Raw genomic sequence first — 12,262 nt, forward strand, 5'->3', positions numbered from 1 at the left:
TTTACATTAGAATCTATGTATGTAATGGGGCCCCATGTAAATAGAGATGTGCAATGCTCAGCCTTTTACAGGAAACCTGTCCCCAAAGTGGCCAAAATACACACCCAAAGAAGTAGCAAGTTGGGACTCAAAATTGATGATGTAAATGCTCTCTAACAAATTGATGTTTCGGTTTGGTCAGGTATGCCACTGGTAACCTTTAACCTCTGCTCTCAGCTTGCTCAACCTACCTGCACCAACAGATGTTAAGTCTGGGCAATTATACCATGGACCACTGACCTCTTGAACCATTCCACTGTTACTCTGAGAATTGGTTTTGGAAGACTGTTTAATGTAGAAAGGTTTTGGATTTTCTTCTACTTCTCTTTGATTTTGGAATGATGAGGCATATGCTACCTAAATCTCTAAACATCTCTCCTGATTGAAGATAATAAAAAAAAATCAAAAGAATCAGCATTCTCCTGTTGGATCAGCCAATACAGTGTTCTGTCACTGATGATAGGACTGGGGCTTGTAGAAGGGCATGAATAAACTCGACCTCAGAAACTAAATGGTGGATGCTAATATGTTTTCTGTTAATAGCCTAATTCTCATTTATCAACTAGAGTTACCTAAAATATTCTTACCCTGATTTTTATTTTTCAAACTGTATAACCAACCAAAGAAATGAATTCTTTAAGTTCAGATTCATTACTGAAAATAGACTCATAATATAATTATCTTGTGAGGTACAAGCCATAAGGCAGATTTTCTGATTTTCTTATTCTCACTGTAAAGTGTGGTGTATCAGCAGAGCATTCATCCTTCAGGAAGGAAGCAGTTTATTTTTAGCCATGAACTACCTAAGGTTAGGAACTGGGTCTTATTACCTGTTTCCTTAATGCCTAGCACACTGTCTAGAATGTAATAAATACTTGATGTGTATTTGTTGAAGCTTAATATCCTCTTTTGGCTCTATTCTAGCTCCACTATATCTTTGAGGTACAGCAAAGAGATGTACAAAAACTATTCTAGATTTAGGTGATAATTGTTTTTGTTTGTTTCTTTTCAGGGGCATCACAATTCTTTTTATTCTGCAGCTAATATAATATTATGCTGATAGTTGGCAATATTTTTGTTCTTTGAGCCATAGAAGTAAATTCAGCTACAGCATTTGTTCATGCACATATTAAGATTTCAATAGAATAATGTTGTTGTGTTGCTACGCAAATATTTTTAATCTTGTTATTTGAAATAGGGTAACTTGTATAGGCTTAAAAAAAAAAGTCCTAATTATGTAGAAGTTAAAGCAACAACAATGCTTACATTTGGAGGGTGCTTTACAGTTTCATGCCCAGTATCTCATTCCATCCAGACAACAACCTGTGAGGTAGGTATTTTATCTCCTTTTTACATAAGAGAAAATTAAGATAAAGACAGATTAACTCATTTGCTCATGATAGCACAGTTGATAAACAGAACTCAGAATTTTCTGGTTCCAAATTCAGTGCTCCTTTCTAGGCATGGGTAAGCCATTTATTTTTCTGAACCACTGTTTCTGCATCTAAAAAATGGGAATAATAATATCCATCTTTTGGGGTTGTTATAAGAATAAAGGTAATGACTGCTAAGTGCCTGGCACTCATTAAATGTTGGTTATATTCTTCATTTGACCATAAAGAACATAGCTATCTTAACTGATGGTACAAAAGCCAGCCAATTAGCTATGCTTGTGTTCCCATAAATAGTAAGAGTAAAACAACCCAAAGGAAAATAGGGGTAGCCTTGTAGTGAAAGAGAAGGGGTGGCACTCAAATGGGTACCAAACGAGAGAACATGCTAATATCAGCAATGATGAAGTCACTGCTAACGAGTCCCTGGAATGAACAGACAGCCCTGAATGCTGCCCACAGGAACTCCTCTGTGACCTGGACAGCTGGAGGCTGGGACTGCTTGGACATCTTTAACCCCTGCAGAGAGTAAGACAGTGAGGCACAGGGGACACCCATTAAACATCGGTGGGATGAATGAAATAATCGTGTACTGCACACATGCAATTCCTCTTAGAATACTGTTTTATGTTGTTTCAATTAATCAGTTTTATCTTGATAAAATCTTTTATGTAATCATGTTTGCCTCCCCCCCCCCCAAAGAGACTGTAAGTCTTGAGGGGCTATAAATTACATTCTATAAAATACTAAATGCATTTCCCTGAGTTTAATAGAGGTTCAGTAAATATCATTTGCTTGAGTGATTGTCAAGAGAATGTGGCAAAGGTACTCGTGTCTCCCTCACTTGTAGGACCATCCTTTAGAAAGTTACATTGCAGGGTGTCTGGAAAGTGGCTTTCAGGATTACTGCATGTGTTGATTCAGTGTAGGTGCTTTTATCACAGAATTCAGAAATGTTAGTTAACACCTGCACCAGATACATCTTCAATTGATCTGTTCCTGGGAGGTCTTAAATAGCCCATGATCTTACTAGATTTGGCCTGTCGTGGCATGGGGCTGGCCAACACAAGGTCTAACTGAGCATGATGAAAGAGGTCAAAGGGATATGGGAGCAGTGGATAATAGAGACTAGACATTTCACTCTGTTCTTTTTGCAGAAATAGATAAAATGTGTTTCTATGTGCTATTTTTTTTTTGCAATTATGATTTCTCAAAAAATAAGGGCTGCTTTCTGTTTAGAAAACCTAAGAACTTTTAAAGGAATGATTTTGAGCATCTATTTATAATTGCTGTGTAAAACTGGAAGAGACTGACATGGGATCATTAAGTCAGTCCCCTGTCAACAGAAACTTTCAGATACTCCAGATACCTTCCAGAGAAGGGATCCAGAACTGAGATAAGGGTTATTTCTCGAGTCAAAAGCCTGAGGTTCTATCCCTATTATTCTAAGCATAGTCTCTCACTTTATGTTTCTATGAAAGAATTGACCTAAAATCTTTACTAAGGATGTTATGAGAAACTGACCTTGGGAGGAAATCTCATGAGAATTAGAACACTGTTACTCACATTTTTAAAAAGCCTTGTTGACATCAGAATGATGGACAAGAATGAACGACTTGCAGTCTGGCCTAAGGGTAGATGGTTTTCTCTTATCAGTGAAATGGGTGGTGCCAATTCCCAGAGATTTAATTTTAAATCATTGCAGCTATAGAAGAGGGCTTTTATTTTCCAAGGATGACTTTTAAAAATTCTTACCTTTTTCCCATTTGGCAAAATAACATGATTAACACTTACATTTTTAAAAGAGAAGTCAATATGGCAGGAGTTAATATTAAAGCAGTTTATATTTGGGGTTGGGAAGGGATTTTAGAGATTGTACTGAGAGATGAAGAGCCCCAATTTGCCTGAAAGCCAAAACCATTTTAAACAATCTCTATACTGTGTGTTTTAGTTTGCTAAAGCTGTCGAAATGCAATATACGGTACCAGAAATTGTTTGACTTTTACAATGGGGATTTATTAACTTACAGGTTTATAGCTCTGAGGCTGTCATAATGTCCAAATAAAAGCATCAACAGGCAATGCCTTCTCTCCAAACACCAGCTACCGGTGAGCCTCAGGTCCTCTGTGACATGGCCAGGCACATAGTGACTTCCGTTCCTCTCTCCATTCTCTCCCCGGTTTTGTTACTTCCAGCTTCTGGCTTCACTGGTGTCCTCTCTGTTTCTGTCTTTTCTCTCTGTTTTCTGTGTGTCCTCTCTCAGCTTCTCTGGATTTTCTCCCTGAGCTTCTCTGTGTGCTTCTTTGAATTTCATCTCTTATAAAGGACTCCAGTAAGAGGATTAAGAACCACCTGGGGCATGCATCAGTTGAAAATAACTAATCAAAAAGTCCCACCCACAATAGGTCTACACCCACAGTAATGGATTAGCTTTAAGAATACGATCTCTTCTGGTATATATAACAGCTTCAAACCATTACTGTTCTATGTGCTGTGGCAAAATATGAAACTTTCATTTAGGAAAGTTGATTCACTGTGACCTTAGACTACCCATTTAAAGTCCAGGAAAAAGTAAAACATTTATATAGGCTGAACCAAAGCAGATAATTTATACAAAAGGAGAGTTTAGAAAGATCCTATATTAGTTTTCTGTTGCTGCATAACAAATAACCACAAATTTAGTGGCTTGGAACAGCGCAAGTTTAATACTCACAGTTTCAGTGGGTCTGGAGTCTAGCTATAGCTTAGCTGACTCCTCTGCTCAGGGTCTCACAAGGATGCAATAAAGGCATTCACTAGAGCTGAAATTTCATCTGGGGTTCAGTGTCCTCATCCAAACTGTTTGTTGGCAGAATTCAGTTCCTGGAAGACTGAGGCCTCAGCTCTCAGAGGCCATCTACTGACCCCTGCTAGGCAACACTTTCCACAACATGCCAGTTTTCTTATTCAAGGACAACGTGAGAGAACTTGCTGCTGCTTTGACTCTAATTTCTTCTGATTCTGACCTCTAGATCTTCTTTTAAAAGGATCACCTGATTAAGTCAGGCCCACCCAATATAATCTCCCTTTCGATTAACTTAAATTTAATTGATTAGGGGCTTTAATTGAATCTTCAGTATCCCTTATCCTTTGTCATATAATTAGGCTGTCATAGAATGTAACCTAATCATGGAGTGCAATTCATCATATTCACAAGTCTCACCATGCTCAAGAGAAGGAGATTATACAAGGATTGTGCACTAGGAAACAGCACCATCTCAGAATTCTTCCTACCATATACCCTTCCCAGGAGTGAATGAGTAGGATAGACTGCCTCAGATCCTAGTTCAAAAGAGGCAGGAGTCTCAATAATTTCATAGAGAAGGGCTGAAAGTCATATTAATACTTAAACACTTCATGAATGGTTTTCTAGTTGAGAATAGTCTTCTGGTTAAGAACTTTCCTAACTGGTTATTGGCCTCCTTCTCAGCTGGACCCTTCCACAAAAGGAAGCAGCAGACCAGTGATGACAATTTGGTTTCATCCTTAGGATAAACTCTGAACTAGTAGAGACTGACCAGAATCACTCTGTTGAGAATGAATTTAAGGACACATCCAGGCTCAGTAGGAAGCAACACTGATTGATGGGCAGTGTCTGCTATGGGCCAGGGAAGTGGTGTAGTAATATAAGTATTTGTCATCTCTTACATAGATGTTGAACCACATTCTCCTTGAAAATTTTAGCCTTATTTCAGAGCTATAAAAGTTTAAATACAGGCTTAATTGCTTTCAGTTTTGATGGTTTTGTTAATGACTTCAAAGCAAGATTTCAGATTTCAGGTAAATTTAAAGTTAAGCTATTGTAAAAGAAAATGTTTAGGGAATGGATATTTTTATTGATTTAATCAAATATAAAGTATTGTTGTGCATCTATTTTGTGTCAGACACTGTTCTATGTGCTTTACAAATATAAACTGATTTAGTCTGCGCAAACATTCCTAAGAAGTAGGTGTCATTATTGCTATTTTACGGATGAGAAAGCTGAGGTACAGTGAAGTTAAATAATTTATCCATGGCCATACAGTTTTTAAGTGGAGAGGCTGGAATTCAAACCCAGTTTGATTTCAGAGATGATGAGGTTAACCATTGTGATATGCTGGTCAAATCTAAGCCATGAAAAGTGTATGGTTACATATACTGATCCCACAATTGCTTTTGATTTCAAGATTAATTGATTCACTCAATAAATCTTAAGCGGCTAACGTATCAAATGCTGTACTTGGTTATGTGTTGGGGAAGATTTAGGAGATGAGGAAAGAAGGGAGATAAATGAGATATTTACCCTGTAAACAAGTGTACAATCTAGCATGTATGACAAAATAAGCAAATAAATATGTATAATAAAAGGCAATTTATAATTAAGTACCAGAAGACAGGTACAGACAAAGAGCTAAGGGAATTCAGATATAGATGGGGACAAAGGGAAATTCACCCTTTTGCTTCAGAGGAGGTTGAGGGTATTTTGGAAGGAATCACTGCTTGTGATGATACTAAAGGCAAGAGAGCAAATGAATGTGCCTGGGCAAAGAAAAGCCTGATGGGAATATCTTGGGAATCACTGAAACTAAGCAAGTTGAGGAGTAGACAAGAGGACAAAGGTGGGCACACAGAGCATCATGGAAAGAGTAAGGAGGGGTAGCAGGGAGGGGTTGGTCAAAAGCACTGAATGCTACAGAGAGCAGCTGCTGATGCAGATAGTTTTGGAATATGATAAAACTAGGAAGTTATCAGTGATCTCTGAGGTAGCAGCTTATAATCACAATAAGTTAATAGATTCAGGGAGTAAATACAGAACACGGAAGAGATTCTTTTTTTCAAGGCAATCAAATGTGCTAGTTGATTGCAGCTACTTCACACAAGTATTAAATTTGCTGCCTCTATAATCTTCAGATTGGAAGACGCATGCATTTTCACAAGTCCGTACTGCAAAAAATGCATTTCTTTTTAAATGGAACTTATTTCTATTGTAAGTCCCTTTTCAGTAGGACAGCAGAAACTCAATTATTTTTAAGTAAATTCGGTCCATGTGGTGGCTTTCTTGATTTCAGGTCTTTAACTTGGTAAAGGTAGGGCTCTGTCCCTGGCTCCTCAACAGCGTCATCTAGATTCTGGGGTGCGGTGCACCCATGGCCTCCAGGTTTCTGTCGGGAGGGTACATTTGTTTCTCAGTTGTCCTCAAGACATGGGCTGAGATGGAAATCATCCAGTTTGATTGTTGTCTGTTTCTGCTGTATTCAGCGAAATGTCCCTAGTCCCAAGGAGCCGATCATCAGGTCCCTGCAGGTCTGTTTCTACCCTGCTTTCCCTGCCTTTTCCCCCCCCAGTCTGCCGGAATCATCTGGCTCAATAGTTCACTCAGCCCCTTCTGTTCCTCCCCTAGGAAGGTCAGAAAACTGTCAGAGGCTTATCTGCCTTGTTCAGGGTGGGGGTGAGGTGGGCGAGGAGAGGGCTTTTCTGCATCGGGTCCTCACTGCCCAGTCCTACCCTGTAGTCATTTCCGCCCTATTGCTGTCACGCAGGCTGGAGCAGATGGCATCTCGAAAAGGCTCATTATTTCCCTGGCCTTTTTCTCTGCTTTCACATAGCCTCAAACCCATCTGGCTGAGGCATCCAGAATTGTCCCCTACCTCCAACCCATTGTACTCAGCCCAAAGCTTCTTAGGAGCTCAGAGGTTTTGCAGATGTGCATCCCAATTAACTACACCTCAGCGCCCACCCCAAGCCCAGGCAACCTATATCTTGCCTGTAGGGTTAGGGTTAAGTCACTTTTCATAGGTTTTTTCCTTCCAGTTTATTTTTAAATGGTATAAAATTCATGTTAGACTTAGCCTCAGATAGGGATTAGCCTTTTGAGTTTCAAAATACCCAGATCTTGTGAATTAGAATCCTTGGCTTCCACAACTATGACCCTTGCTATGAGTTTCAAGAGCTTATTTGGAGCTGAAACCAACAACTTGCTTCTGATTCCGCATGCAGCCATGTGAGTCCTGCCTCAAGGCAATGTGTGCTGCTCATTTAATAGGGTGATGATCCCAAGGAAAAATGTGCATGTGGGGAAGTGGGGGGAGAGTCAGGATGGCAGTGTTGTTCATGAAACAAGACAGGGATGCCAAGGAGCAGAGAACCTAAGTTAACATCTCAAATTCTTGTCCTTTAACACGTTTATGCAACATATGAAACTGAAATGTCTGTTTAAGAATGCTTTCCTTTGACTCCTCTTGGGAGGAATTATCGAGGGATCTAGGGCCTTTTGGTCTAGAGAAAATTAGTCTTTGGGAGTTGCTGCCTGGTGTTTCTAAAGAGCTATAAGCTGTCGTTGGGTAGAGGAGCTACCAAAAAGAAGGAAGGAAAGCACATGTATCAAGTCTCTATTTTGTGCCAATACTTTTATGCATTTTCCTTCTGTTATTAGATTTATTCATTACAACAGCCACATGAAAGTAGGTATCATCACCTATTTTTACAGTAGAGAAACAGAGGCTCAGAAAAGTTAAGCAATTTACCCTTAAAGAAGCAGTAAAGCAAAGGGGACATAAACACAGACTCTAGAGCCAGACAATTGGTGTTAAATCCCAGCTCTCCCAATTACTAGCTGTGTGACCTTGGACAATTTACTTAACCTGTAATGGGGGTATCAACTCATATGATTGTTGTGAGGATTAAATGTGCTAATATATTTAAAGTAATTAAAGGAGTGCTTGACATTTAGTAAATGCTTAGAAAGGTTTTATATTATTATTAGTAGTAGTATTAGTACTAGTATTTTAAATTATCATAGCCAGAAAGCTATAACAAATGGAGCATGAATTTGAACCTAGATCAGTCAGTCTTTCAACAAATATTATATATTGACATATATAATACAATATTATATATTCATATGTGTTAATTTTTATAATTTATTTAAGAATTTAGAGAAGAGGAAATCAGAGGGGATAGAATATAATTTTTTAAAAATGGAGTTAGTAGGATTTGGGATGGGACTTAAAGATGGGTAGAATTTTTATGTAATAAGCATGTCTTGTTTTTATAGATAGAAAACATGAAAGAAAAAAGATAAGTGAGAATGTTCAGAAAAGGTTTTTCATATATGAGGAGGAGTTTAAGCACATACACTGAAAAGATAATTAGTCTGAGTGGCCAACTGAGCACCCAAATTCCCAACCCCTTTTCCATTGCCCTTCCTCCACAGGGGTAGACAGATTAGAAACAGTCACAGCCTCTCTCACAGCTAGAGGGGCCACGTGACCTAATTCTGACCACAGAGCTGAAGGAAGTCTGAGAATCATCTAGAGAAAACCTTTGTCTTCCTGATTAAAAAGAATCCAGTTGAAATCACCTTTCCCCCTTAATTCCTCATTTGAACATAAAAATGATGCCTGGAACTGTGGCAGCTCTCTGGAAGATAGAGAGACAAAAATCTAAAGAAGTAAAAAAAGCAGAAAGATTGAAAAAGCCCGAGTTCTTGAAAGCATCATGGAGCTGCCGAACCATCGCGTGCTACCTTTTTGACTTTCATCTTCTTCTTATGTGGAAAATATAACTCCCTCTTTGTTTAGCTGTTTCTATTACTTGAAGCTAACATATTCTAATACAGGCAGCTCCTTCTAGCTGCTTTCCTTACATTCTTAGATTTTCCTTTATTCCCTACTAGCCAATCCCCTGTTATAGTTAATAATTCTTTATATTAAAATTTTCCTTTTCAAATTACTGTGTGGTATCTCTCTCCTGACTGGACCAAGACTGGAGCAAAGTCTTCCAACTGGTAAATAAATGTTTGATAAAAAAGGTGAAGTCAAAATTGTGGTGGGAGGATGGGGGCATGAACTAGAAAGCCAGGATGGATTTTTTTAAGTTTTGTGTTTTTTTTGAACCACCCTTTCCTCATTCTTTTTTATCTTCCCTCTTCCTCTCTCTTTCCTCCCACTTTTCCTTCCATTTTTTTTTCTTTTTTTCTTTCCTTCCAGAAACACTTATTAAGCTTTTCCTATATGCCAGGCACTGTGCTATACAGCACCACAGAAACAATTTATATACATAAAATTGTATGTTGAGTGTGACCACATAAAGAAAAATGGCTGTATGGATTGTATCAAATTTGGAGGTTGTGTTTTAGATGGGCTGACTTCATATGTGGGCTCCATCAGGGGTCTTGGGAGGGTATTTCAGGGTTGTTCAGTCCTCTTCCCAAGAAGCTGGGACTGTCAGCAAGGAGAACCACACCAAACATATTTAGAATGACCCTAAATCAACAGTCCCATGAGTACAACCTCCACAGTGATTTATAACCAAATTACCTACTACATGGATAGCATCAATAGTATGGACTGATTCATTTAATGATGGTGCCTGTGCCAGTTTGAATGTATTATGTCCCCCCAAATGCCATTATCTTTGATGTAATCTTGTGTGGGCAGACTATCAGTATTAATTAGATTGTAATTGTTTGAGTGTTTCCATGGAGATGTGCCCCACCCAACTGTGGGTGATGATTCTGACTGGATAATTTCCATGGAGGTGTTGGCCTGCCCATTGGGTGGGTCTGAATTAAATTACTGGAGCACTATATTAGATCAGACAGAAGGAGTGAGCTTGCTACAGCCAAGAGGGACACTTTGAAGAAAGCACGGGAGCTGCAGATGAGAGACAGTTTGAAGACGGCCATTGAAAGCAGACTCTTGCTTCGGAGAAGCTGAGAGAGGACAAATATCCCAAGTGCGACTAAGAGTGACATTTTTGAGGAACTGCAGCCTAGAGAGGAACGTCCTGGGAGAAAGCCATCTTGAAACCAGAACTTTGGAGCAGATGCCAGCTGCATGCCTTCCCAGCTGACAGAGGTTTTCCGGACACTATTGGCCATCCTCCAGTGAAGGTAACTGATTGCTGATGTGTTACCTTGGACACTTTATGGCCTTAAGACTGTAACTGTGTAGCCAAATAAACCCCTTTTATAAAAGCCAATCCATCTCTGGTGTTTTGCATTCTGGCAGCATTAGCAAACTAGAACAGTGCCCTAGGGTCAAATACACATGCAGTAAAAGTCAGAAGTACCAAAAGAATTATTGTATCTAATCTAGAACCTCAGGCAATGTTGCCCTCAAGCCTGTCCATCCAGCTAATGCGGACGGGGTGGGAAAAGGGGGAAGTGGGACAGTGGGACAGTGGATTTAAACTTGCCAGTTCACATGATCTCTGCTGCTTCTAGTTTAAAATGATCTTACTTGGGGTTAACAGAGTTGCCTTTTGGTAAATACTTCATGTTGCAGGGTTTAGCCATTTCCCTTTCCTATAGTGGTGTCATGTTTCAGGAGAAGCTGATGTGTCTTTTTCCCGTGAAGGAAAGGATCTCTGATCCACGAGCTATTCCTTGGGAAAACAAATCTGGTTCCCAAGTTGTCAAAATAGGGAGAATGAGCTGGGCGCAATTAAGGGAACTTCTAATGCCACATGTTCACAAGAGTTTGAAAAATATTCGTAACCTGTTCTGACATTCTTTAGAGTTCATATTGTGGATGCTTTTTCATTTGTAAGGCTCTAAAATATAACCCAAAAAATCCTCTGCTAGATGATAATATCGGTTCTGGCATTACAACCACATATAAATATTTAGGTTCACAAGTCTTGTTACTTTAAGCATGTCACTAAACCTAAATGCTTTTTCTTTTTCTTTTTTTTTTTTTAATAACCAAATCACCTTTGGAATAGTGAAGAAAATGGTTTAAGTATTTTGTGAGGTCTAAGAAAATGTGGAGGCAGTTCTTGTAGCTGTGTGCTGCTGATTTTTGGAGTTATTGAGGACAATTAAATGTGAAACAGAATAAATAGAATTTTTCAGTGACTGTTTTTAAATTTGAATTTATGGGTGCCAAAATGGATGAGACATTCCATTTATAAATTGTCTAATCTTATGTTGACCGGTGGAGGAAGACATTAACTCTTAGCATTTAGAAAAAGATTTAGAAAATGCTGCTGAATTTACTTAGTTATTTGCAAGAAGTAATTACCTCAGAGTCTTTTTCAGCAAGAAGAATCTATCCTCTGTGATAGAATTTTTCTTTTTCCTTTATATTTGAAGTGAAATGTATATCATTCAGGTTATCATCAAATGCTTCAACTATTTAAAAAGTCTACTTGGAAATATTTTTCTCTGCTTTGTGAATTTAAAAGATGACTTTTGTGAATTAGAATAACTACTAATGCCCTTTTGTGCTGAAACGTTAACATAACAGGCCTGAGACTGCTGTCCTTAGAAAGACCTGCTTGCAAGGGTGGCCCTTGGCTGGCTTCTAGGAATTTTAATCTCAGGAGGGTTCTGCCAAGCCCTAACTGATAAGGGTGTGCCTAGACTGTTTGTGCAAATGATATGGTTTACGCTGAACACCTGCTTTCCTTCTGGGAGTCCGGAATTTTTGTACACGCCAGGCAGACGCTGCCTTCATGACCAGCATCCAAATGGATTTCTAATGGGCTTCCTTGGGTAGAAACATCACACACACATTGCTAGATTTTGCTACTGGTGAAGAGTGCGCTCTGTGTGATGCCTTGTGGGATGGGGAGAACAGAAGGAAGCTTGCACACAGATTCCTGTGGCCTTTTCTGGCCGTGTATCCTTACATGTTGTTGTAATAAGCCTTAACTGTGAGTACAACTATATGTGAGTCTCCTGAGTCCCCAATATACTTTTACAATATTTTACAATGTGTTTTTAAAGAAACAGTATGACATAAAGATCAAAAGGGGCAAATGTGCCACTATCGCTGATTCCTGGGTCTGTCTTCATAAAGATTGACTAA

Source organism: Choloepus didactylus, chromosome 5 (assembly GCF_015220235.1).
Source record: "Choloepus didactylus isolate mChoDid1 chromosome 5, mChoDid1.pri, whole genome shotgun sequence".
NCBI classification, from domain to species: Eukaryota; Metazoa; Chordata; class Mammalia; order Pilosa; family Megalonychidae; genus Choloepus; species Choloepus didactylus.